Consider the following 22,240-nt stretch of genomic DNA (forward strand, 5'->3'; position numbering starts at 1 on the left):
TGCAAAGCGATAGAGAAGGCAGAAACCTTTCCCTGTGGGAGACGTGACACTCCTGCATCAGAATCTAATTCAATACCCAGGAACTCAATGACGGTCCCATAGTCTTGCCTTGCACTGGGGGAACTCCAAACTCACTCATCAGTGCACAGAAGGACTGCAAAGACACACACTGTAGTGAGCTTAGGAAAAGAAAATCATCCAAATAGTGCTACACCCATTGATGTCCTGCTCTCTACCTGAACACCCACTCTAGGAAGGAATTGAGCTTCTCAAAGTAGGAGCAAGAGACCGAGCATCCCATGGGCTTGCACTTATCAAGATACTTCCCCTCAAACTGAAAGCAAAGCAGATGAAAATCCTGAGGGTGCACGGGGAGAAGCCAGACTCTGTCTGACTTTGCCAGGAGGTCACCCGGTCCCAGCTCCTGGAGCATCTCAATTGCCTGATCTAAGGAGGCATACCTGACAGAGCATAAAGTACCATCAATAGCTTCATTTAAAGGCTGTACCCTAGAGCGGACAGGTTCTGTATTAACTGAAATTCGCCTGGTCCTACTTGGGCACCACCCCCAGTGGCGAGCAGACAAGTTCCTTCTAAGGCTACTGACTCAAATGGGCTGGGCACCCTCCCAAACATCACTTCCTTATTATTCTTTGCTGCGACCACTGCTCGATTAGACCTCAGGGACTGCTGATTCTTGCAATGGGGAATGCCCATATCTCTTGGGGCCTCAATCATGAAACCTTCCTGAAAACCTTCAAAAAGAGCCTGAGCTGCCGCCAGGCTTCCATACCTGTTAAGCCATGGTATCAATGCCGTCACATTCACTGGGGAGGGGACCTTACAGAAGAGTGGGTCATTAATCCTGTATTTTTGCCCCCTCTATCCTTTGATTTCTTGAAACATTCTGATTCAGGATGCGAGGGGAACCCGCGAAATGAGCAAGAATGCTTACATTTACACGAACTAGGCAGCCTGGTACCGGACTGCTTATTATAGTCTCAGCATGGCCCCCATTCCCCCCGTGTTGCTGGAGGGGCCTGACCAAAAGGACTGACTGGGGGTGGTATCCTGGTGCAGTTGCTTCATATAGGGTAAACATAACACAATATCAACCTAATCCCATGTCAATTCCGGATTGATTGCCTTACCCCTCTTAAACTCTGTTGTATTCTTCTCTCCAATGCCACCATACTCATCATGTGCACAAGCAATTCTATTCTTGTTACATGCCAGCTGGGCGCCCAAGCCAGTAAAACGCACTTCTAACACTGCCTGATAATTGGAGAACCCTTTAATCCAGTTGACTAAAGTCTCTTCTAACCTTTTTGTAAGGCCAGTGACCACAGTCCCTGTAGCGCCCGCACTCCTTGCACCTTTTTTTAATTCCTCCCTATCAGGCTTGTCCAGGAACAAATCAAATAAATCCACGTACGCCCCTTTCCAAACCTTTCCTTCACTTCAGATGCAATATGCCTACCCAACCGCTCCCGGGCTGACCATATTCCCCCCAAACCTAGGTTTGGCAGCAGCTTTGTCATACCTGTCTGACGAGTCTTGAGGCTTGGGAGCCGCTCTAGTCATTGCTGCACCGCCTTGCGCTGGATCGGGGAGGCACTTGCCCTTAACTGGAGTTCTCTGGGCCTCTGTCTGGAAAGCTACTGTGGCCCGACGCCCTCCAGGCACGGTTCCCTCCACACCTGTTGTCGTGACTGACCCTGGCTGGACCCCTAGCTGCACCACCTACCTCATGGCCTTCTCCAAATCCTCACCCTATGTTAACACGGCCCCACTCCAAACAGGAGCAGCTAACTTACCGAATTTGGAAAGCTGTGGTAAAACGTTGGCTAGATTGGTCACTAAGTCAGCTGGCTAGGTGCTCCCACTAGCATCACCCCTACCGCCAAGCTGCCAATGCTGTTCTGCCCACTCCTCCCACCTCCCCAGCCCCCAGCTGCGGGCCCGGTCGTTACATCACCTTGTGCTGGTACCGCATCTGGCCACGTGGGCGCAACCGGTGCCGCCTCCTCAACGGACCCCCTTCTGTCTATTCCAGAGGGGCCTGGCACCTCCCCTTCAGGCCTAGGCTGTGGAGGCCCCTTTCCCCCATGACTATAGTGTTTGCTCCTAGGTTTCATAGGCATGGGTTGGAATGCTGCTTTAGGAGCCACTCCCGCCCGGGCCTCTCCTCCGCTTGTCGCTGCTGGCCCACAAGAGGGCGGTCCCTCAACTTTGCCTAGGATTGGTCCATGCATCCATCCTGCACATCATAGCTTCCTTAAGCTTCTTTATGTGCATGCGCTTCCCCCTTTCTATGCCTTCGCTGGCATCCCTGCAACTTGCCTGCCCACTCTAGATGGAGCATGCGGGGTACCAAAAATACCTGGCCACAAAAATCCTAGTTATGCCTCCGCTCCCAGAACAGCCAAAGGATAAGCAATCTGTAGGGAGACTTGCTGACTAAAGAGCAGAGGGAAAGTGATTATCGAATGGCCCTGTTGGAGTGCTCCATTCTTTACAAAACTGAAAAGAGGGCTTTTACAAACACTATGCCCACATGTGAAAGTTGGCAACTCTAACCTTAAGCCACCACCTTGCTCACTACAGGGCACAATAAAAACAGCTACCGCTGAAAAAAAAGTATATCGAATTCTAGCATTTCACCAGGGCACAATACAATACAGCTGGTGCTGAAACCAGCATACATAACAAATTAGCCTTTCACCCTACAATTTACCCCCCTCCCCCTGAGCCTCCATGCCAGAGCCGCCACCAATGCGGGTCACGCCAGTTAAAACACGAGCCTGTGCGGCTCCCGGCTGGGCAGATATTTGATTGCAAAATTGCTACTTACTGGAAACGCCGAGATACAGGCATGGAATGGGTAACAAAGGAAAACAAAAGACCATGTTAGATTCTTGCCCCGTGGGGCAGCCGGCAGCCTGTATTCCTTGGAGCGACGAGCGGTGGAAGAGACTTCTTCGCCTCGCTGCTGCCCCTTTTAAAGGGGCGGGGTCTGGCACAATCTAGTTCCCCTGCAATGCGGAAGTGTTTAATCACTTCTGAGTCACCGTTCACCCGGAAACCAGTGCCTGCGTATGTGCGTCATAGGCTGGTGCCGGTGCTGTCATCCGACGCCATCAGCCCCCCGGCCTGGACCGGCATCCCACCATAGGTGTGTTGCCCCCTAGTTCGGGGCCGCCTTTGCATTTGTCTGTTCTTTGGGTAGGCGGGAACTCTCGCTCTCTTTTATATGTTTTAGGCCTAGGGTCTCTAAGCTTTTCTGTATTAAGAGCTACTTATGTTCAGTGAAAATCACTCTGAGCTATTAATATTATAAGTATTGTACTATTGGCCACATCAGAGAAGATTACATTAGTGGCTACCCCATGTAAGTTGTCAGCAGTGATTACTTAAGTTCATCAGGCAGGGTTGCTATCAGTTGTGTAAAAAAGGCTTTGTCAAATTGGAATACCTACATGGGTAATACAGAACATCCATAGAGGCAATGCCCTGGCACCAAGGTAATAATATGAGGTATTACTCTCCCCAACTCCATGATTAATCGCTCAAATATTCGCTTTAAATATTAGCATTTGTATTCTGAAAATACAACTTATTTTGATCTTGAATACTCACTTTTATTGTTGGTATACATATATCTGATAGACTCCTATTAGCTGCAGATTCCATCACGTAGAATTATCCCCAGGCGTGAGACTGGATCCAGAAACTTTTTGCCACAGCATCCCTGCGCGCCAGGGGGCGGGGCGATACCACGCGACATGCCTAGGCTTCGTCTGTGTACGTGACGTCAGCGAGGTCACATAAGCCCCACCCCGGCGCCTACGTCAGTTTTTTTTCCTTTTCCGCGTGCAACGGGGATCCGGTCTTGCTACGGACCTGTTTCGGGCCCCTTTTTTTTCCCATCATTGTCCTTCTCTTGGTGGAACAGTGTGCGAATGCCTTAGGGCTTTAAAGCTTGCACGTCGTGTGGGCGTCGTGTGTCGGCGACGGACCCTCATCGCATTTGTATGTGGTGTTTGGGGGAGGATCACGGCACCACGGATTGTGAGGCGTGCCAACAGTTGAAGCCGAAGTCGCGGCGGGAGCCCCGCATGAAACTTCTCTCGGCGCGTCTCTCCAGGTCGACCTCCTCCCCTCGATCGGCTTCAGATACGGCCGTGGTAGTCATCTCCCTTCACTGATGCCGCGAGAGCGACCACTCACCGGTGGGTAAGTGTCGCAGTTAGTCCCCGGGGGCTGGGTTTCGGCCTGCCGGAGTCGTAGACTCTCCGTGGGTGATGCTGCCCCGCGTGTCCTCTACCCACCGTTTCCTGGTGATGGAGCGTCGAGAGTCCAGATGGAGACATACGCGGTGGCTTTGCAGGCCTCGCTGGTGTCTCCTTCTCCTTCCCCTCCTGGGGCTTCAGCGATTCCCTTGCCTTGTGCGGGGCCTTCCGCGCCGCCGGTTTCTCCGGCCCCGGCGCCGGCTGGGTCAGATCCAGGCTTGGAGGATGGGGTGATGTTGGGGTGCAGCTCCTCTGGGGTCCCTCCTTCACACCATGGTGTCTCTGTCTCGCCGCAAACTCCCGCGGGAGTCCCTGTGGTGTCGCTTGAGGTCGCCGGGGCTCGGGTCGCATCCCCGAGCCCCCCTCGGTCCCTTGACAAGGTGTCTAAGGCCGAGGTGACGCCGTTACGTTGCCGGCAGCTGCTGGACCGGGGTGCGCCACAGGGGTCGTGGACTCTGCTCATCCCGCTCGGGTTTTGGTTGGGTGCGAATTCCTCGCCCTCCTCCCGGACTTTCTCGTCCCTCCACGCAGGCGGCTGCCTCGTCGGAGGTTGGGTCGGCCCTGGCGGCGCCGCATTGCTCGCCGGACCACCTCTGTCATATACTGGGCCGAGGCTGGCGGAGGGCTTTGTGTCATTCCCCTGGTCCTTCTCGTCCCTCCACGCAGGAGGTTGAGTCGGCGCCATTCCGACGCCGCCACCTGTCCACTGCGATTCCGGCCCCGCTCCGGTCCCCGGCGCAGTGTGACTTCGAGGAGCCCTATTAAGCGTCGTCTTCGGCGCAGGCTGGCATTACAGCTCTGCCTCAGGCGGCGGACTCTACGGCTCCTGACAGGCGTCAAGTTGCAGATTAGTCTTCGGACGCTCCCTCTTCTCCGGAGGCTGCCTGAATATTGGTGTCGTCCTCCCCAGAGACTGGCCGCCGAGTGGTGTCTTTTTCACCGGCATCGTCGAAGGGTGGCTCCCCGCCGTTTCTGAGGCCACGGTGTTCGCCGAAGGAGCGGCAGGTCCCCCATTCCTAGGCTCCTCCTACCTTCCGGGTCTGGCCCCTGCCCGTTCTGCTTGGCTTGGGGAACGGCCGCTTTAGTCTGCAGCCGTCGCCCACGGAGGAGCTGCTTTCTCCGCCGCGGGGCCCTACAGAGGCGGGTGCGGCCTTTGCTCACGCGGTGTCCACGGCGGTGGATATTCTGCGCATGGGTGACCCTATTGCTCATTTTCCGACCGATCATCTCTTGGAGGTTCTCCACCAGGGCTCTGATGGGAGGGAGATCTTGCTTCCCTTTGAGGGTTCGCTCCTTTCGTCCCTGACGGGGGCTTGGGGGCGTCCTGCCTCAGGGGATCTGGTGCCTCAGCACCTTTTACATCGGCACCTTCCGGCGACGCGTGACCCTGCGTGTCTCTCCCTTCAGCCCTCTGCTGCCAGTCCTCTTTTGCGGACTGCCTTTCCCTCCCTCCGCTGTTGACTCCGCCCTCCCGGGAGGCTCGCTGGCTGGACTCTTGGGGGTGCAAATGTTTGCCTCGACCAGCGCGGCCCTGTGGGCCCTGAACACCTTGTGTGTCCTGGCTAGGGCCTTCTCTTGTCTGTGGGACTCGGTTGAGTCTTTGGGGTCGCAGCTTCTCAGGAGACTGTTCAGGCGGATTTACCGCGTCATGCGTTGGAGTGCCGGGAGCTAGCTGCGTTTATCCCACACTCCGCTCTGGACATCTCAGAGGTGCTGGGCCGGGCCATGGCTCCCTCCATCGCTCTCCGTCGCCATGATTGGCTTCGGGACGGCGTCTTCCCTGAAAATATTCGGGAACGGCTCATTGATCTCCCGTTTGATGGTAGCCTGTTCCATGCCCCAGCTGACTCCGCCATCAAAATGTTCCTGGCGGGGCTCCGTCCTCCTTCTTCCCCTGATACTCCTCCTCAGTGATTAAGGAGCTGGTTCTGGTCCTCCTTGGGATAGTCGCTCTTGCGGTGGAGTGTTTGTTCTGGCCATTGAGTCCTCCTTGTGTGGACTTTGGCAATGTTGGCTGCTGGACAGCCCTTGTTCGCTGCGTTTCTTGCTAGAACTGTTACGCAGACTTGGCCCAGAGATTAGGCCTTCTGTAATCTTTGGGCTGATTGTCAAGCCCTTCGCGGGGTGTTTTCACTGTGGCTCTTTTGTTTTTCCTCTGTTGCGGGGTTCCCTTGTCTTGGGACTTAACTATGTGGGGTAGTGGTAGGTGTTATACAGCTTCCGCTCTGCTGGGGTGTTCTGGTGGCCCTTTGGTGCCTGTTCTCCGTGGCGTTTCTGTATGTTGCTTTGCTTCTTGAGGACGTGTGCGTGGGCCCTCGTGGGGGTGTGTCCAGCCCTTTCCTCTTCTCCCTGCTTGGGATAATTCTGTGCCCTCCCTTGTCAGGTGTTGCCCACTCGATCTTCCTTGGGCCCTGGGCTGTTTTTTCTGTTCTGGCGGCTTGTCTGTTAGCGCCGCTCTGGTTGACCTGTTGCCTTCCATCTGGTGTGGCTTCGCCTTCTTTTCCCTCGTTTCCCCTGGCTTTGGAGGGAAGCTTATTGCCTTGAAGGGGTGTGGGGTACTTCGACCTCTCTGGCCTGGCCCTTGGTTCCTCTATCGTGAGTGTGCAGGGCCCCCCCCTTTTTTTCTTCTTCCCCCCCATCCCTCTGGGGTCGGTGGTGTTCTGCTTGTGGGGCCCTCCTCTTGCCTGGGAGGAGCCGGTTTTTTGCCTGGGAGGGGCTTGGTTTTTGCCCGGTCTGCCGGTCTGGTCCCCTGTGTGACCCTCTGTCCTGTTATGGCTGGGGGGTCCTTTTGCAGACCCTCCTTCCCCGTGGGTATTGCTAGGGAATCTGCGGCTAGTAGTCTCTATCAGGTGTACGAGTTACTTACCTTCGGTAACGATGTATCTGGTAGAGACCATTCTAGACACAGATTCCTTCACGGCCCGCCCTTCCTCCCTGTTCTGCGAGGACCTGTGGGTTGGTCTCGGCACTCGCCTTGTTGCTGTTCCTTCCTCCCCTTGGTTCTCTGCAGGATGGGGTTATGGTGCTCCTGTGCCCCGCTACTCGGGCTGCTCCAGGTTTGAGGGGGGGAGGGGGGTTACCTTCAATCTCGCCCCTCCCTCCATTCCTCTTGGTGCTGGGGGTCCCTGCCCCTCCGCCATCCTCTGTCTGGGGTCACCTGGCCCTGCCATGCCCTGTCCTTGTTCCTTGGAGGATGGTTGCCCTCTGTGCTGGGGTGGCTTGGAGGGTTGTTGTTGTTGTCCTGTCTGTTCTGGGGCTGGCTCCCTTCCCTATTTCCGGGTGGGCGTTGTAGGCCTGCTACGGGTGTCCTGCCTTTACATATGTTCCCTGGCTCCGGGGGATGGGGGGAAGGCGGTTACATGCTGGCAGGGTGGCTGCTCGGGGCTCTGCTCTGTTCTTTATTCCGCCCCTGCCTTTGAGGCTGCAGTGTTGCACCGCTCCTTATGGTGTCGCTTGTCTCCATTCTTTGTGTCTACTCTTTTGCACACTGTTCCCCTGCTTCCACAGTTTGCCTGGCGGCTCCGCGTTGCGGCGTGGAAAAGTTCTCTGAAGAAAACTGATGTAGGCGCACCGGGGTGGGGCTTATGTGAACTCGTTGACGTCCCGTACGTGGGCGACGCCTAGGCAGAGTTGCGTGGTATCGCCCCGCCCCCTAGCACGCAGGGATGCTGTGGCAAAAAGTTTCCGGATCCAGTCTCACGCCGGGGGATAATTCTACGTGAAGGAATCTGCGGCTAGAATCGTCTCTACCAGATACATCGTTACCGAAGGTAAGTAACTCTTACTTTAATTCAACTAAGCAAAATATTGTAATTTAGTATTTTGGACTGCTCATTGGCGAGCTGCTTGCAGATAGCTACCAGTAGCTCACGAGTTACTCATTGGTGGAATTTGTCTTATCCTCTCTTCAGTTGCATGTGAATTTAAGCTCAATATGTGAATTTCCTTCAGGTGAGGAAAGGCCTAGTAGGGCGCATTCCCATAGTGGGTCTACCCTAAACCCTCTGTGATGAACTGATTTCTCCAGCCACTAAGCGTTTCATATGGCTGTCAACCCATGGTAGGTTACTTGCTTATAACAGAGTGCCGTTGCCCTGCACGTAGTCTATGCTGCAGTAAAACCTTGAACATTTGCTAATAATTTAACAAAACAAAATAACACATACCTTTCTTCCACTTGAAATGTGTAGAAGAACAGCAAAGATGGAAAATATAGGGTCTGCCACGTGTTAACTTTCATCCGTTAACATTGAAAGGAAATGACAGAACTTTACATTGAGGGGGGGTTACGACGACTGGATTCATATGGCATTTTGTATTGTGGAACATTCAGTGCCCAAAAACATGTTGGACAGTACTTTCCCTAAAGATGCAATTGGAGGTTTCCTGTAACGTCGCCATCTTCTGTGCATGTTTTGATTGCTGTGGGGTTGTGGATAGCTAGAAAGCGCCACTGTACACGAGCTACTTCACTGACACAGCTAGGTTGACGTTCACGTGCCTTCTCGTCACTGAGACGTGAAAAGAATCCGCATTGATTGCATTCTTGAGTTTGAGTGTCAGAAGGCCCCTACTTTCATCTCCATGCCACACATGTCCTGTCTTCCTTCGATTCTCAAAGGCAGGGGAAGTCTCTATGGGTTTATAAAGATTTGAAAAGCAGTTTCCTTTAACTTGCTTCCTGAGCCATGCAGACAGTTCGAGGAGCGTACTCCATAGTAATCAATAGCGTGTTCTCTGCGTCCTGTGGGGAGGCAGGCGCACGAAGAGTGGATCCAAGTCTTCACAGGGGTTCGAGTGCTGTACCCCTTCATTGGAAAGCCCACATTTCCCCAGAGGTCACATTGACCCGACATGACGTCAAGCTGCCGTAATCTCATTAAATGTGCTAATCTCCTCCGTGGTTGAAATAGTGATTTTCGAACTTTATTTTCTTAATGTATGTACTAAATGTATTCTTTTTGAGATGCACTGTTAATTAATGAAATGCTCCTCCTCCTCCCCTCAGGGCATAATTAGAGATGGTATGATCACAGATCGCTTGCTTAGGCGCATATTGCAAAAGTATTTATGAAAGATAGGTCCTAGGTGGCTTGTTTCCCGTATTTGCAAAGGGCCTTGGCTTAGAGTAAATTCTGTGGTGATGCTTCCGTTTACAGTGCATGACTACCTATTGGTTGCACAGCATTGACGGACTCTTCTGCTACTAGGAATCCTGTATGCTCTGCTACCCACTAGAAGTTCCATTTAGGAGCATCGAGTTCCATTCTCTCCTTACATTTACGGCCTGCCAAGCAGCGAAGAGGGATGTTGTGAAAATCGTGAAGCACTTACCAGCTGCATCTAAACTATTAGAAACTCCTAACTGCTTAACCTCGTGTGTACCATACAAAGCCTATTCTAATGCATATCATATACTCCCTCACTAATGCAAGTAGATCCTTCCAAAAACTTTCTTTTGGCGACGTATAGTGACATTGGAATCACAAACCATTTGAATGACCCCCGTAAGAGAGTGGACCCTTATTTCATCCAGAGTAAGCTCCAGTTTCTACCATTTTGTATCTGCTGTTGGTGGCCCAGACTCCTCTTCGCTTTATGCTAACTTCTGCAGTTGGGACCGAACTCTACTACAGTAGTGCTTTCCTCCATTCGAGGCACCTTATGTCATAGTATGATGCATTGATCTGTGTGCAGCCTGCAGGTCACATGTTTCAGCCCCAGAGGATCTACTCTGCCTCTTAACATATTCAGGTCTACAAAACAATTACTACTGTGCTAAGTAAGGAGCGCAATCGTTATCCGTCCTTATGAAACCTCAGTTTGTGAGCATAGTACTACTGTTATTAATAAATGCCAATAAGCTTGAGTTGACACAGTATAGAGCTATGAGGATACTGGAATGAGGAACCCTGTCACCTTAGTGCTATGATACTTCCATCTACTTACAGATGGTGACACTACATCTCTCGAGGGCCCTAGCTCACTGTAACCAAGTCATCACAGTTCGATAATCTTCATTGAAGCTAAATCCTCCCAGTGCTCTGTTCGTCACTGCAAACCACCCTAGTCTTCTGCCCTTCACTGGCTACTTTCTCACTAGTTCTTGACGGGGCCGCATCACTTGTAAGGACCACTTTCCAATTAGTATTGATGGAGGAACCTTTATATACACAAACATCCTCCTCTTCTATTTAAAGCAAATTGGAAGTCTACAAACCAGTCAGTGCCTGCACTTTGCAGGTAGAAAAACGTTATGGATGAGCATGTTTAGTTAATTGTAGTAATCTATGGTTAGTTTGTGTGCAATCTATTCCATCACTCTGTAGCTCATTTTGACATTACCTAAGGGTTCAAACCAAATGGAGAGCAGCCTTTGTCCCACCCCAGAAAGGAGCAATCCATCCCGACTTGCTGTTTCCCATTCCACGCCCCCCTTTCCCATCGAAATGCAATCAACATTAACCATGGCACAGAGTCTATAAATTAAATGAAGGTATGCCTAGGTGTGGTTTCTGTGGCTCAGTCTCAGAGACTCAAAGTGCACTTCACTGATGAAGCTCATGAAGGGCAAAATCATTCTGAGATTACTTGTGTTCTCATTCAGAGGGGTCGCTGCATAACAGATGTGTGTGGATGGCCTTATTTTCGGGTGTGCCAATGACCGATTTGCATGTGGTTGGACCTTTCTGTAACTGCACATTGTACTGCTGGCCAGGATATTGTCCGTCTGTGGAGGTAAAGTTTCGCCTTGTGCATCTAATTTTGGAGCATAGATTCAGTTGGGTCTTAGCGTCAGAAATTGCAGTTGGTCAGAACAATTCACTTGGCTTTCATAAGAGATGAATGCAAGGTTTTCTCCTTTCCCTCTCTTTCGTTGTTCAGAGCCCACATTTGTGTCATGTGACCCTATTCTGGACTTACTGTGGAGTGGTTTGCCTGGTCGGATCACATAATTAAGTGAAAGTCCACACGTAGACGCTAAAAAGTAAGATCCCTGGTCACTCAAATGTTGGTTACAAATAAAAATTGATTTCACATCGATGTAAGGTTTTATAAAATCATACTTAAGATGGAAGGGATATTTTGTTGGTGTTTCCTGATATTTTTTTCTCCCTTAATTAGTGCCACTGCTTATGGAAAATGTATTTCTGCTATTGAAATCTGTTTATTCTTGGTCATATTTTGGATAAAACATTCATCTTAGCTTTGGCGTGCCTCACCTCCTAATTCTTGCTGCACAGTATGAAGGTAATTCACAGACTTTTCAACCAAGTATATTTCCCACTTCAGTGCGGGATCTAAACTTTAATCTGCCCATCTGATAGATACATTTAGCCGCAGATTCCTTAACTTAGAATATCCCCAGGCGTCCGACTGGATCCGGAAATTGTTTTGCAGCAGCAAATCTGCGCGCCGGGGACGGCGCCACACGGCCCCGCCCTGACGTCGTCCACGTTTGTGACGTCAGCAAGGTCATATAAGTCCCTCCCAGCGCTGACGTCAGTTTCCTTCTTTTCCGCGTGCAACGCAGATCCGGAGTGAGCAGTTCCTCTGGCCTGTTTTCAGGCCCTTTTTCGACGATTCGCGTCTGGAACAGTGTGCGATGCCTTCGGGCTTTAAATCTTGTACTTCCTGTTTGCGGCAAATGTCCGCGACGGACCCACATCTTACCTGTATGTGGTGTCTGGGCGAGCACCATGACTCCATGGACTGCAACGCCTGCCATCACCTCAAGCCGAAGTCCCGGTGGGAGCGCCGGATCAAGCTTCTTTTGGCACGGCTGTCCCGGTCGGTGTCGTCTCGTCCCCCGGCCTCTTCAACGCAGTTCCACCGTCGATCGCCCTCTGGGGGCCGGGGCCGTCGTTCATCACATCTTGGTAAGTCACGGCGCATGTCGCCGAGGTCCTCAACCTCACTTTCATCTGTTGTCAGGGGCACTGGTTCCTGGAACATTCCGGACGTGCGCCCCCAATTATTGTCACCCCCTCTATCTGCCCTATCCAGGTGCAGGGGTGACTCAGGCCCAGATGGAGGCCTATGCCATGGCTCTGCAGGCCTCTCATGGGTGTCTTCGGGGCCTCCACTACCTGTGGGGTCCCCGACGGACTCGCTGGTGGGTTCGCCCCCAGCATCAAATGAGCCCTTGCCCTCCAGGGACGTCAGAGAAATGGTATCGTCAGGGCGCGTCCCGGCTGGGTCCCCCTCTACGACCCATTGCACCCCTGCCGTGCTGCATAGTCCCGTGGGGCTCCCTGTGGCGTCGCAGGTGGTCGCCGGTACTCAAAGCCTCGCTTTGTGCACGCCTCGGTCTTCTGGGCAGGCGGCCGCCTGTCCGGAGCCGGGGTCGGTGCCGTTCCGGTGCCGTAGACTCGCCTCCCTGGCTCTGCTTCCACTTCTTTCTTCGGAGCCTGCTGTGGTGGAGGCTGAGGCGGCGCCTGTGCTGCGCCGGAGGCTTGCCTCCCTGGCTCCGGCGCCTTCTCCGTCTTCGGAAGGAGGGCTTGTCGCCTCTCCGGCTCTGCCTCCGCTTCTTCCTTTGGAGTCGGAGCAGGTTGTAGTTGAGGCTGAGTTGGCGCCGCAGCGGCTCAGGTGCCTTCTCCTTCGGAAGGGGAGCTTGTCGTGGATTTGGCGCCGTATGGGGCCGACTCGATACCTGATGGAGTAGAGTCGGCGCCGGACGAAGCTCGATCGATGCTGACTAAAGTGGCTTTGGCGCTGCATCGACACCGGGTTGTTGACTCTTCTCCGGAAGCGTCCTGAGAGAGTTTGGCGTTGGCCTCATGCCCGGCGATGCCGGATGTATTCTTGCCTGTCTCCCCCTTAGAATACGTAGCTCCGGCAGGATCCCCACCTCCTCAAGAGCACCCGCATCCAACAGGCTCCTCGCCTCCTCAGGAGCCTCATCAGGACCCCCATTCGTCAATGGGGCTCCCCTCAGTTGGGCATTGGTCGCATCCTCACTGTCTTGGGAGGGTTAGCTTACAGCCCTCACCTACTGATGAGCTACTATCCCCTCCTCGGAGGGCTACCGAGGCTGGTGCGGCTTTTCTCAGAGTGGTCTCCTTGGCCACTCTGATTTTGAACATGGAACCCCATTCGGCGCCCTTGTCTGTAGACACTTTACTTGATGTCCTTCACCGTGGGTGAGGGAATGTGGAGCCGCTTCTGCCCTTTGAAGCTTCTCTTTATGATGCCCTTTTGGGTACCTGGGTTCAGCCAGCTTCCGGTGGCTCGTTCCGTCTTGCACCGCCACCGTCCTGCTCCACCTGATCCGGTCTGCTTATTTGTGCATCCAGACATGCAGGGGTTTGTTTTGCAAACTGCCTTCCCTTCTTTGCCCCGGCTAATGCTTCTTCCCTCCCGGGAGTCCAGATGGCTTAAGTCATGGTGTCGGAACATCTTTGCCTCCACTAATGCTGCACTACGGTCACTAAATACAGTGTGTGTCCTGGCTCGGGCTGCCTCTGCCCTGTGGGACTCTGCAGAGTCTGTGCTCTCCACCAGCACTGAAAGAGCTTGTGTTGACCTCCTTCAACTTCTCCGGGATGGCCGTGACCGAGCTGGGTTTACAATCCGCTCCGCCTTGGACACTGCTGATTCCTTAGGCCGGGCTATGGTTGGTTCAGTCGCCTTGCGGCACCATGCATGGTTACGGGATAGCGTCTTCCCGGAAAATATCCGGGAGAGACTTTTTGATTTACCCTTTGATGGAGATTTATTGTTTGATGCTCACACCGACTCGGCTGTTCAGCGTCTCCTTGCGGGCCTTCGTCACCTCTCCCCCCCCCCCCCTTTAGGCCTGTGTTCCTCGGGCGTTTGTTTTGGGGTGGTACCTTTTCATTTAGCATCCTTTTGTTGCGTTGTGTTTTAGGCTGGTAGTAAGCCTCAGGTCTTCCTTTCGCATGGTCGGGGATGGTTACCCTTTCATTTAGCATCCTTTCGATGCATTGTGCGTTTTAAACTGGCAGTTACCCTACTGTGACAGTATTCCACAGATTGTTCCTCTGACTGTGGCTTGTCCTAATAGGTGTTCCCGTTTGTTGGGGTGTGCATACTCCGTGTGGGGTACTTGTTTGCTATTATATAGCTCTGTTTGTCAACTGGGCCTAAGCGATCCCTTGGCCTCTATGCGTCCTCTGGTGCTCTAATCTGCCATTGTATGGTGTTCAATGTTATCTGCCGTTGTGCAGTGCTCAGTGTTGTGCTTTGGCGTCATCTTCTATACGTCATGGGTCACCTTCCTTATTTGCTTCATGCTCCTCCATGGGAGGTTTTTCGGGGTGTTCACACTTTAAAGGCAGCTTCTGTCTGCCATTACTGCACCAGGTGTGTTCCTCTACAACCATGTTGCATAGTCGTGTTGCATAGTCGTGGCTGGTTTACCCCTTTTTTGCTATATATATGTATTTATGTATATATACAAGTTCCATGGGTACTCTTCTTCCTAACTCTTCACCTCTCTTCGAGGCTGCAAGGTCTTGTCCGAAGTCTCCATGTTTTAGGGAGCTTTTCAATGCTGCATGCGGCATTGCCAATAAGACACTTCTTGCGTTCCACTTACGGGGGTGGTTCCCCCGTTTTACACACTGCTCCCTTCTTCGTGTTCAGTTACTGAACGATTCTCTCTTCTGGACAAGGATTAATTTCCTTCCAGTCGGAGGGTGTGGTCTGAGATTCCCCCTCTGTTTCTACGCCTTAGTACTTTGGTGCCTCTGCTGCACCTTCCTTCGGATGTGCCTCCTTCTTAAGTTCACCCTATATTATATCAGCTGGGCATGCGGGACGGCTCTTCTGATGTCAGCAGTCCTAGATCTACACCCTGCATATCTGTATTTCGTGTGTTAGTCCTCACCCTGGTCTTCCAGCTGCCTGGTCGAGCAGCCTTATGCTTATTTTAGCTACACCACCTTACGGTCTCTGACTGTTTGCCCTGTGCATGTTTCTGTGGTGGCCTGCATCAGCGTGCTGAAGATTGTTGCTGTTCGCTCCTGTTCCCCCTTTTGGGACTGGGTGTGCACTTAGTCTCCGCCTGCAATTCTAAAAACATTGCTGATTTCTACTCTTGACCTTTGGTTCCTGGCTGTTGCCTCTCCGACCTTCCTTCCGTGGGCTAGCCTGGTAGGCTCTGGTTGCATCTCTTCATGTTTCTTCTCAACCTTTGGTCTGTGTTCACATACTGCACCATTAAGCTGAGAGTGGTCCTTCTTCCTCTCTCTTTCTTTTGTTCTGGTATGTGGCTGGTGCCGTTTCGACCTCCCATGCTTATACAGGTATGGTGTAGCGCCATTGTGGCATTTTGGGATGTCTTACATCCCGTTATCTTTTGCTCTTCCGAGCTATTTGGGTTGCTATCTGGCTGTCCTGCCACAGCCTTCCCCATTGTCTGTCACTCTGTTGCCGACTGAAGTGCTTGACACTTTCTGTTCTGTCGCAGACCCACCACCCCCATGGGGATATGGCTATGGTATGTATTCTAAGTTAAGGAATCTGTGGCTAGATGTCTCTATCAGATGTAAGAGTTACTTATTTTCGGTAACGATGTATCTGGTAGAGACGTTGTCTAGCCGCAGATTCCTTAACGCCCACCCAGCCTCCCCGTTCTGCGAGGATCTTGCCAAGTGGGATTCTCCGCTGGCCTCTTTAGGTTGCCATTGGTCTTTTCTCTCACGGGTGCTCACATTGTTGTGTCCCTTTGAGCATTGCCATAATACAGCTGACTCCCTCTCAGGGGTTTCTTACATGTAAAATTATGCCTTTTGATTAACCTTCACCAGAAGATTCATCTTCATGTTCTTTTCTTCTCCTGCTGCCTTCCCTCCCGCCTTGGCTCAGGGTTCTGGTCACCTCTAGAGTCATCGTCTTTGGGGATCTGTTGACCTTTGTTTAAGACATCCATTACTAAAGGGGCAGTGCCAGTCTTTTCATACCTTCCTGCGGTGGACTGTTGTTCTCTCTGTGCTCCGTTCTTGCTAGATGACACAGTTCTACATGATAATGACAGTCCATTTCTGTCTGTTGTTCTACATGGTAATGACAGACTATTTCTATATGTTGTGATATTCTTCCCTTGTGTCACTTGGGAAGGGTCTTCGCTTAGCTTGCGGGGTTTTTTCTCACAGCTTTTTCACTTATATGAAGGCAGTATCTAATTCTGTCTTTTACGATGACCATCCTCCTACTTTATTCACTGATTTGTCATCCCTCGCACACTTTTTCCATACTTTCACAGTTTGTTGTTAGCGGCTCCGCGTTGTACCGCCGAAAGGTTTCTCCAAAGAAAACTGACGTCAGGGTGCCGGGAGGGACTTGTATGACCTTGCTGACGTCACGTACGTGGACGATGTCAGGGCGGGGTCGTGTGGCGCCATCCCCCGGCGCGCAGAGGTGCTGCTGCAAAAAAGAATTCCGGATCCAGTCTGACGCCTGGGGATATTGTAAGTTAAGGAATCTGCGGCTAGACAACGTCTCTACCAGATACATCGTTACCGAAGGTAAATAACTCGTACAACAATGGTAAAAGGAACCTCCCATCGGTGGTTCTTACCCTGAGTCCGTGGAACCTTGGGTGTCCACGACGCCTCCTCAGCAAGGCTGCCACTGTTTTCAAAAAATAAATATTTGATTAATAAAGTCTGTATACATATAAAGCAACATTGTACATTTTAAAATGCTCTATAAGTGAAGTAATATATAGTGGTTTCTTTCTTTGGATGCAGAAACGTAAGTTGGTATCCTTTACTTTGTTCGGAGCAGCGCAGGTACAGCAAACAGAATATAGTATGGATGATTTGTAGCCTTGATGGATACATTGGTATGAGCCTACAAAAACAGCATGTATTAGGAGTAAAATGACTGTTATATGCTAGATTCTGGCATATTTCATAGTCTTTTAGAAATAAAACTACATTTTGAAAAGCTCCAACCTTCCCATTAAAATAAAAAAAGGCATTTTTTTGTTTGTGAATGAAATAAGATTTCATAATTTGCCTATTTGTTTCAAACATAATTCTTTTATGTACTTTTGTGTTTTATGTGGTTCAAATTGTATAAAGCACTCTGGTGATTTAGATGACTTTTCCTGGCAATCAGTAGTGATCCAGTGGAGGCAGTGCTTAATTTGAGCCCCTGGTTTCCAGTGCTTGGTACTGGCACTTAATTGTCAGCACCGGAGCTCTCGACAGTCTGCCACAAGTTGGCGCTGTCTGGCTAATTTAGAGATGACCACAACAAACGTTAATTATTTACTTAACGTACATTAAAAATGAGTATTACCTGCTACCCGAGCCATTCTTATAGCTTTGGGGGCCTGAAATAGTCCTGTCACACTTGTAGGAGTGTGAAGGTTAGTCCTTGTGGTGTTACGGTCATTGGCCGCGCTGGCAGGGGCTATGTGCGGTCCAAGGTGCAGTGGCCTACTGATGAGGGTCGTAGCACTTACATTTTTTTGCGAATTATGCACAGGGCTCCAATTCAGAGGGTCAAGCTGTTTTTCCTCGTGTGGTTCGATCTGCAATACACAATAGAGGTCCAGTTTAAGCAAGTCTCAGAGAATGTTTGTACAGTGACAGTCACTGTCACTTTGAAGACTCTTGCCAATTCCATCTGTGATGACCTTGCTACTTTGTTGAGTTCGAGCTGTGTCTGTTCCTTGGCTTGACGAAAGACTGCAGTACTGCTGAAATGTCTGCTGATGTCCTCCCGTTCGTTGCCTTGAAGCATTACTCAGCAAGGGACCATAAACAAGGCAATGAGAGCAAAGCAACTTGAAGCCTTCCATTGACTCCTCAACAGGGACTGAGGAGAAGCACAGCAACAATTATAAGTGCACTGGAGTGGCCTCCCTTAGTTGTTTGTTCCCATTTGCACTATTTCTGTCAACTCCTTCTGCAGAGCGTGGATTGAGCACAGCACCAGCCTTTCGGCCTGGGTCACAGAAGTGTGAGTACGTCACAGTATCCCCCCTCCCTCCACCACCTGCCTTTCTCTCCACAGGTCCAGAAGCTAGTAGGCTCCTGAGCCCCACTATGCGTGGACCGGATCACGATGCCAGTTTATAACTTTTAGACCCTTATGTCTCTATATTACAAATGCCCCTTGGGGAGTTGCATAGCTAAATGCCCTAGCCACTGTGTGGACCCCTATGGCGACCCACGAACACTGGCGTCAAATGTCGAGCATCTGCAGATAAAGAGCTGCAACGGTTACTAGGATTAGAGAGTCACCAGCCCCAACAAGGAGACAGCCCAAACTCTCTGTGCCAAATACCGTATTGCACATTGTGAAATATGGCCATAACCTAAGAACACGTTTAATCTGCTGAGCGGCTAGTGAAGAAGCCTTTTTGTAGGCACTTCTCATTTTTAGGTCGAGCCTAGCGTAAGACTGCGCACATGCGCAGTCTCGCTGGCGAGATTTAATGATTTAGGGTCAGTGTCAGTATGGGCTTTAAGCCCCGCCCCTCTTTCCCATTGGCTGGCGTCACCGTTTATGCTAAACGGCAGCCAGCCATTGGGAAAGAGCACTTGCTGACGTACAGTTTTCTCTATTTGAGCCGTCCCACTTGGACTGGCTCACTTGACTTACTGTTGTCGCAACAGCTTTGTTATCTTTATGGGGCCATGTGTTTCAAATACATGGCCCCATAAAGATAACAAGTTTTCCAGTGTGTTGGCTCAACCTCTTCAGCTGGGGCGTGGGCGGGTGTTACTTTTTGCAGGTCGGTGTTTCCCTGCAAGCGTGGTTTGTTTCACAGCTGCTGTAACATGGAGATCTGCTGGAAACACGCCGCTTCCCTTCACCGAGCCAGGACGGGCGGCACTGGCAGCGAGGGCCATGAGATAGTACGGCCCAGCCCACTATCTCAACTTCTTTGCTCCAGAGATTGAGGCATGGCGGGCCGGGGAGGAGCTTGAAGCGGACGGACCCCAGAGGCATCATGTCAATACGGGTTCTCGTTGTTTCTTCAGGCCTCTGTGTGAGCAGGAAGGAGGGCCAGGCCAGTGGTAAGGGCTGAAATGCAGGGAGGAGACTCACGTCTGAAGGCGGCACCTGGGCGTGGACGAGCTGAAGGAAGGGGACAGCTATGGGAGGCGGGATGGGAAAGTAACGTGAAGGAAAGTGTGTGGGCGGTCTGAATAATCTTTAGGGGCGTTGGAAAAGGAGGGGCCTGCAGGAGACCCTCCTCCGCCCGCTCACAGAGTGCGCCGGAGTCCTGAAGTCCTTGGTGCCATTGGTGATGGTATTGTGAGACGGATACTATTGGACCAGGGGATCTTGGAAGTTCCCGGAGTGCCACAGGTACATTTCACAATTAACTTTGCCCTGCCACCGCGCCGCCCTGTACCACTTCCCCGCGGGGGGCTTTGTGCGGTCCTGGATTCAAGAAGGAGCTGCCGAGAGAAGTGTTCGAACGTCTTTGAGAGGGGAGGGGAAGCCCGAGGGATCTGCAGGGTCTTGTCGTGGCACAGCAGCAGCATCGACAGTCGCCTACCCGTTTCCCTTGACAGCCCTGGGTTGCTGCGTGGATTAGTTTGAACATTACGATGGACCAGGAGGTCTCAACAGGGACGATGGATTCAGCTATTCACTGTCAGACCATGCCAGGCCCTCTAGCCGGATCCGCTGAACACGCGCAGTTTCAGTCTTGACAGTGAAAAAAGCAAAACAACAACACCCTAAACGAAGGAACAGTTAGTTGTCTCTGTAAGAAGTGGGCGATTGTTCATATTTTATATGTGAGTAACTGCTTGACTCACTATTACACAACCTCACATTACTGTAATTTGATCTCCCTTCGAATACACTTTTATTTAACAGTGTTATTTCATATGTAACTACATGTCCGGAGTTAAGCTATGAACTTTTTCCCACTTGAGTAAAGTTATAAATAAGCACAACAAAGCTCCCCACGTATACATTATAGTTTTGTTTAAAGGACCCTTATATTTTAGTTTGAAAGGCATCCTTGTGTCCATTATGGTCATGAGCATCCTTTGTGTCCATTTTAGATGCAAGGACACATTTATACTAAAATATTGGTGCGAACAATGCAAGTATAGCGAACAACAGCTACTCGCTTTCTGGTCGTTCCTATGTTAAAATAGTGTAATTTCATGAATTTCGTGTAACAAGAAAAACACACAAAATTCATAAAATTACACAAGATTATGTTGGCATAATGAGACTTTTGCTTGGGTCAACTTTTTTTGTATATCTAGCGCTTCCCTTTGATCACCATGGTTTCGAGAGAAAATAAGGCAGCAGAAGGAACAAAAACTGCCTTATGAGTCTTGTTGCCTATTTGAATTTTTCACTTCTTATGCTTACCATATCCCTGCACCAGTATTAACTAGGCAGGGGATTGGCTGGGGATGGGGCAAGGTGTCAACCCTGTGAGTGGAGCTTAAAGTCACTTCCGTTACCCCAGGCATTTTGAGGAATCAGCGCTAGTCTTTCCGCCGCAGGCCGCTCATAATGCACTCTGGGATACTGGATGACCTACTGCCCTTTGAGGACCTTTTACATGTACAGCAAGCCTGGCCCCCCTGCTTGTATGCATTGTGGGTGCTGCAAAACACCCTCCACTGCGTAATGGGCTGTGCTACCGGTACGCACGTGGGGGATGTTAAAGTACATACAGACATTAAACACGCACAGGCACAGCTGGACCAGAAAACATGTACAAAACTAACGACCCCACACATGAACTAGGCTGTCAACTTAAAAAAATAAACATTGAAGTTTCCTTAAATTATTATCCACCAAATAAAGTAAAACACAGCGACAGTGCTTAAAACAAACTCACGACCATAACACAAGAGGCGCTCCCCAGAGCACGGCGGCTTAAAGATGCTGCTAATTGGAAGAAATGGTAAACTGTGGAAAAGCCCTTCTGACTCCGTACATTCATGCAATCGGAAGTTCTTGCACAACATACACTTCCGGGGAGGCCGTGAGTCCCTGGCCCGCAGGTTCCCCATTGACGCCCAGCAATGGCGCAACACTGCATTAACGCAGCAGAATTTTTAACACGAATATAACAAGCATTGAAAATGCAATAGGTCTCGCCTTTAACTAAGTTAAAGCCATTTGCTTTCCTAATGGTATTGTATAGCAAAGTAAATGGCTTTAACTTAATAAAGGGCGAGACCTATTGCATTTTTAATGCTTGTTTTCTATACAGCAGTTCACACGTTAATTGACTTGGTTGCTTTAAAGCAATACCACAGATTGAATATTAACAACCAATGTGTGTGCTATAATGAGTGTGTTGCACTGTTTCTGGTGCAACAATTAACCCGGCTGCCATGAGCTAGGCCTTCAACAAAGCTCATGTTCGACCAACGTGTGTCGAGGACATGTTGAGCCCCGGTCACAAGCCGAGGGTGAGCATGCTGGCCAGTATGGAAGTCGTGCACTCACCCCTTTGTATTATGAAGTGGCCCTTACGAACAAATTATCTGGGGAAAGGCCTGAGAGTACCCTAGGTATTTATTCAGTGGCCTGGCTTTAGGAGACTGTGTGCTGGGGCAAGAACTATGGACTCTTGTGTTGGTACGCAGACTGTTGCTTCTTTGAACTATGATCCTTTCCTTGCTGATAAACTCATCTTGATTATCCTTCTAAATCTGAATTCCTCCTCTTCACAAGTATTCAGGTCCTGGTTTGTTACAGGCATTTTAAGATACTCTACCTCTGGAGCTGAGGCAAAAGGGGGGGAAAAAGCACAATCAAAAAGATGCAAGGGGAAGTAGGCACAGTGACTCGCATCAAGAACTTCTTGAGTTTGAACAATCCACCGCACATTACATTAGTGTGAAAAAGTGGAGGCCAACGCTTCTTTCTGTCCTTCATCGCTGGTCACAGTGATGCGTCACAACTAAAAAAGCTAAGCTGGTGGGGGAGGGTAGAAATTGACTGGAGATTCGAACCTGAGCAGCAGTTTGTTT

At 50.7% G+C, this 22,240-nt stretch overlaps 1 protein-coding gene across 2 annotated transcripts in view; it reads left to right on the forward strand.

Moving 5' to 3' along the window:
- The window catches only part of SND1 (staphylococcal nuclease and tudor domain containing 1), a 2,043,911-nt gene that overhangs the window by 1,910,176 nt on the left and 111,495 nt on the right, over positions 1–22,240 (forward strand). The gene's annotated exons all lie outside the window — the stretch shown is intronic.

The sequence above is a fragment of the Triturus cristatus genome, chromosome 4_1 (genome assembly GCF_964204655.1).
Source record: "Triturus cristatus chromosome 4_1, aTriCri1.1, whole genome shotgun sequence".
Lineage (NCBI taxonomy): Eukaryota > Metazoa > Chordata > Amphibia > Caudata > Salamandridae > Triturus > Triturus cristatus.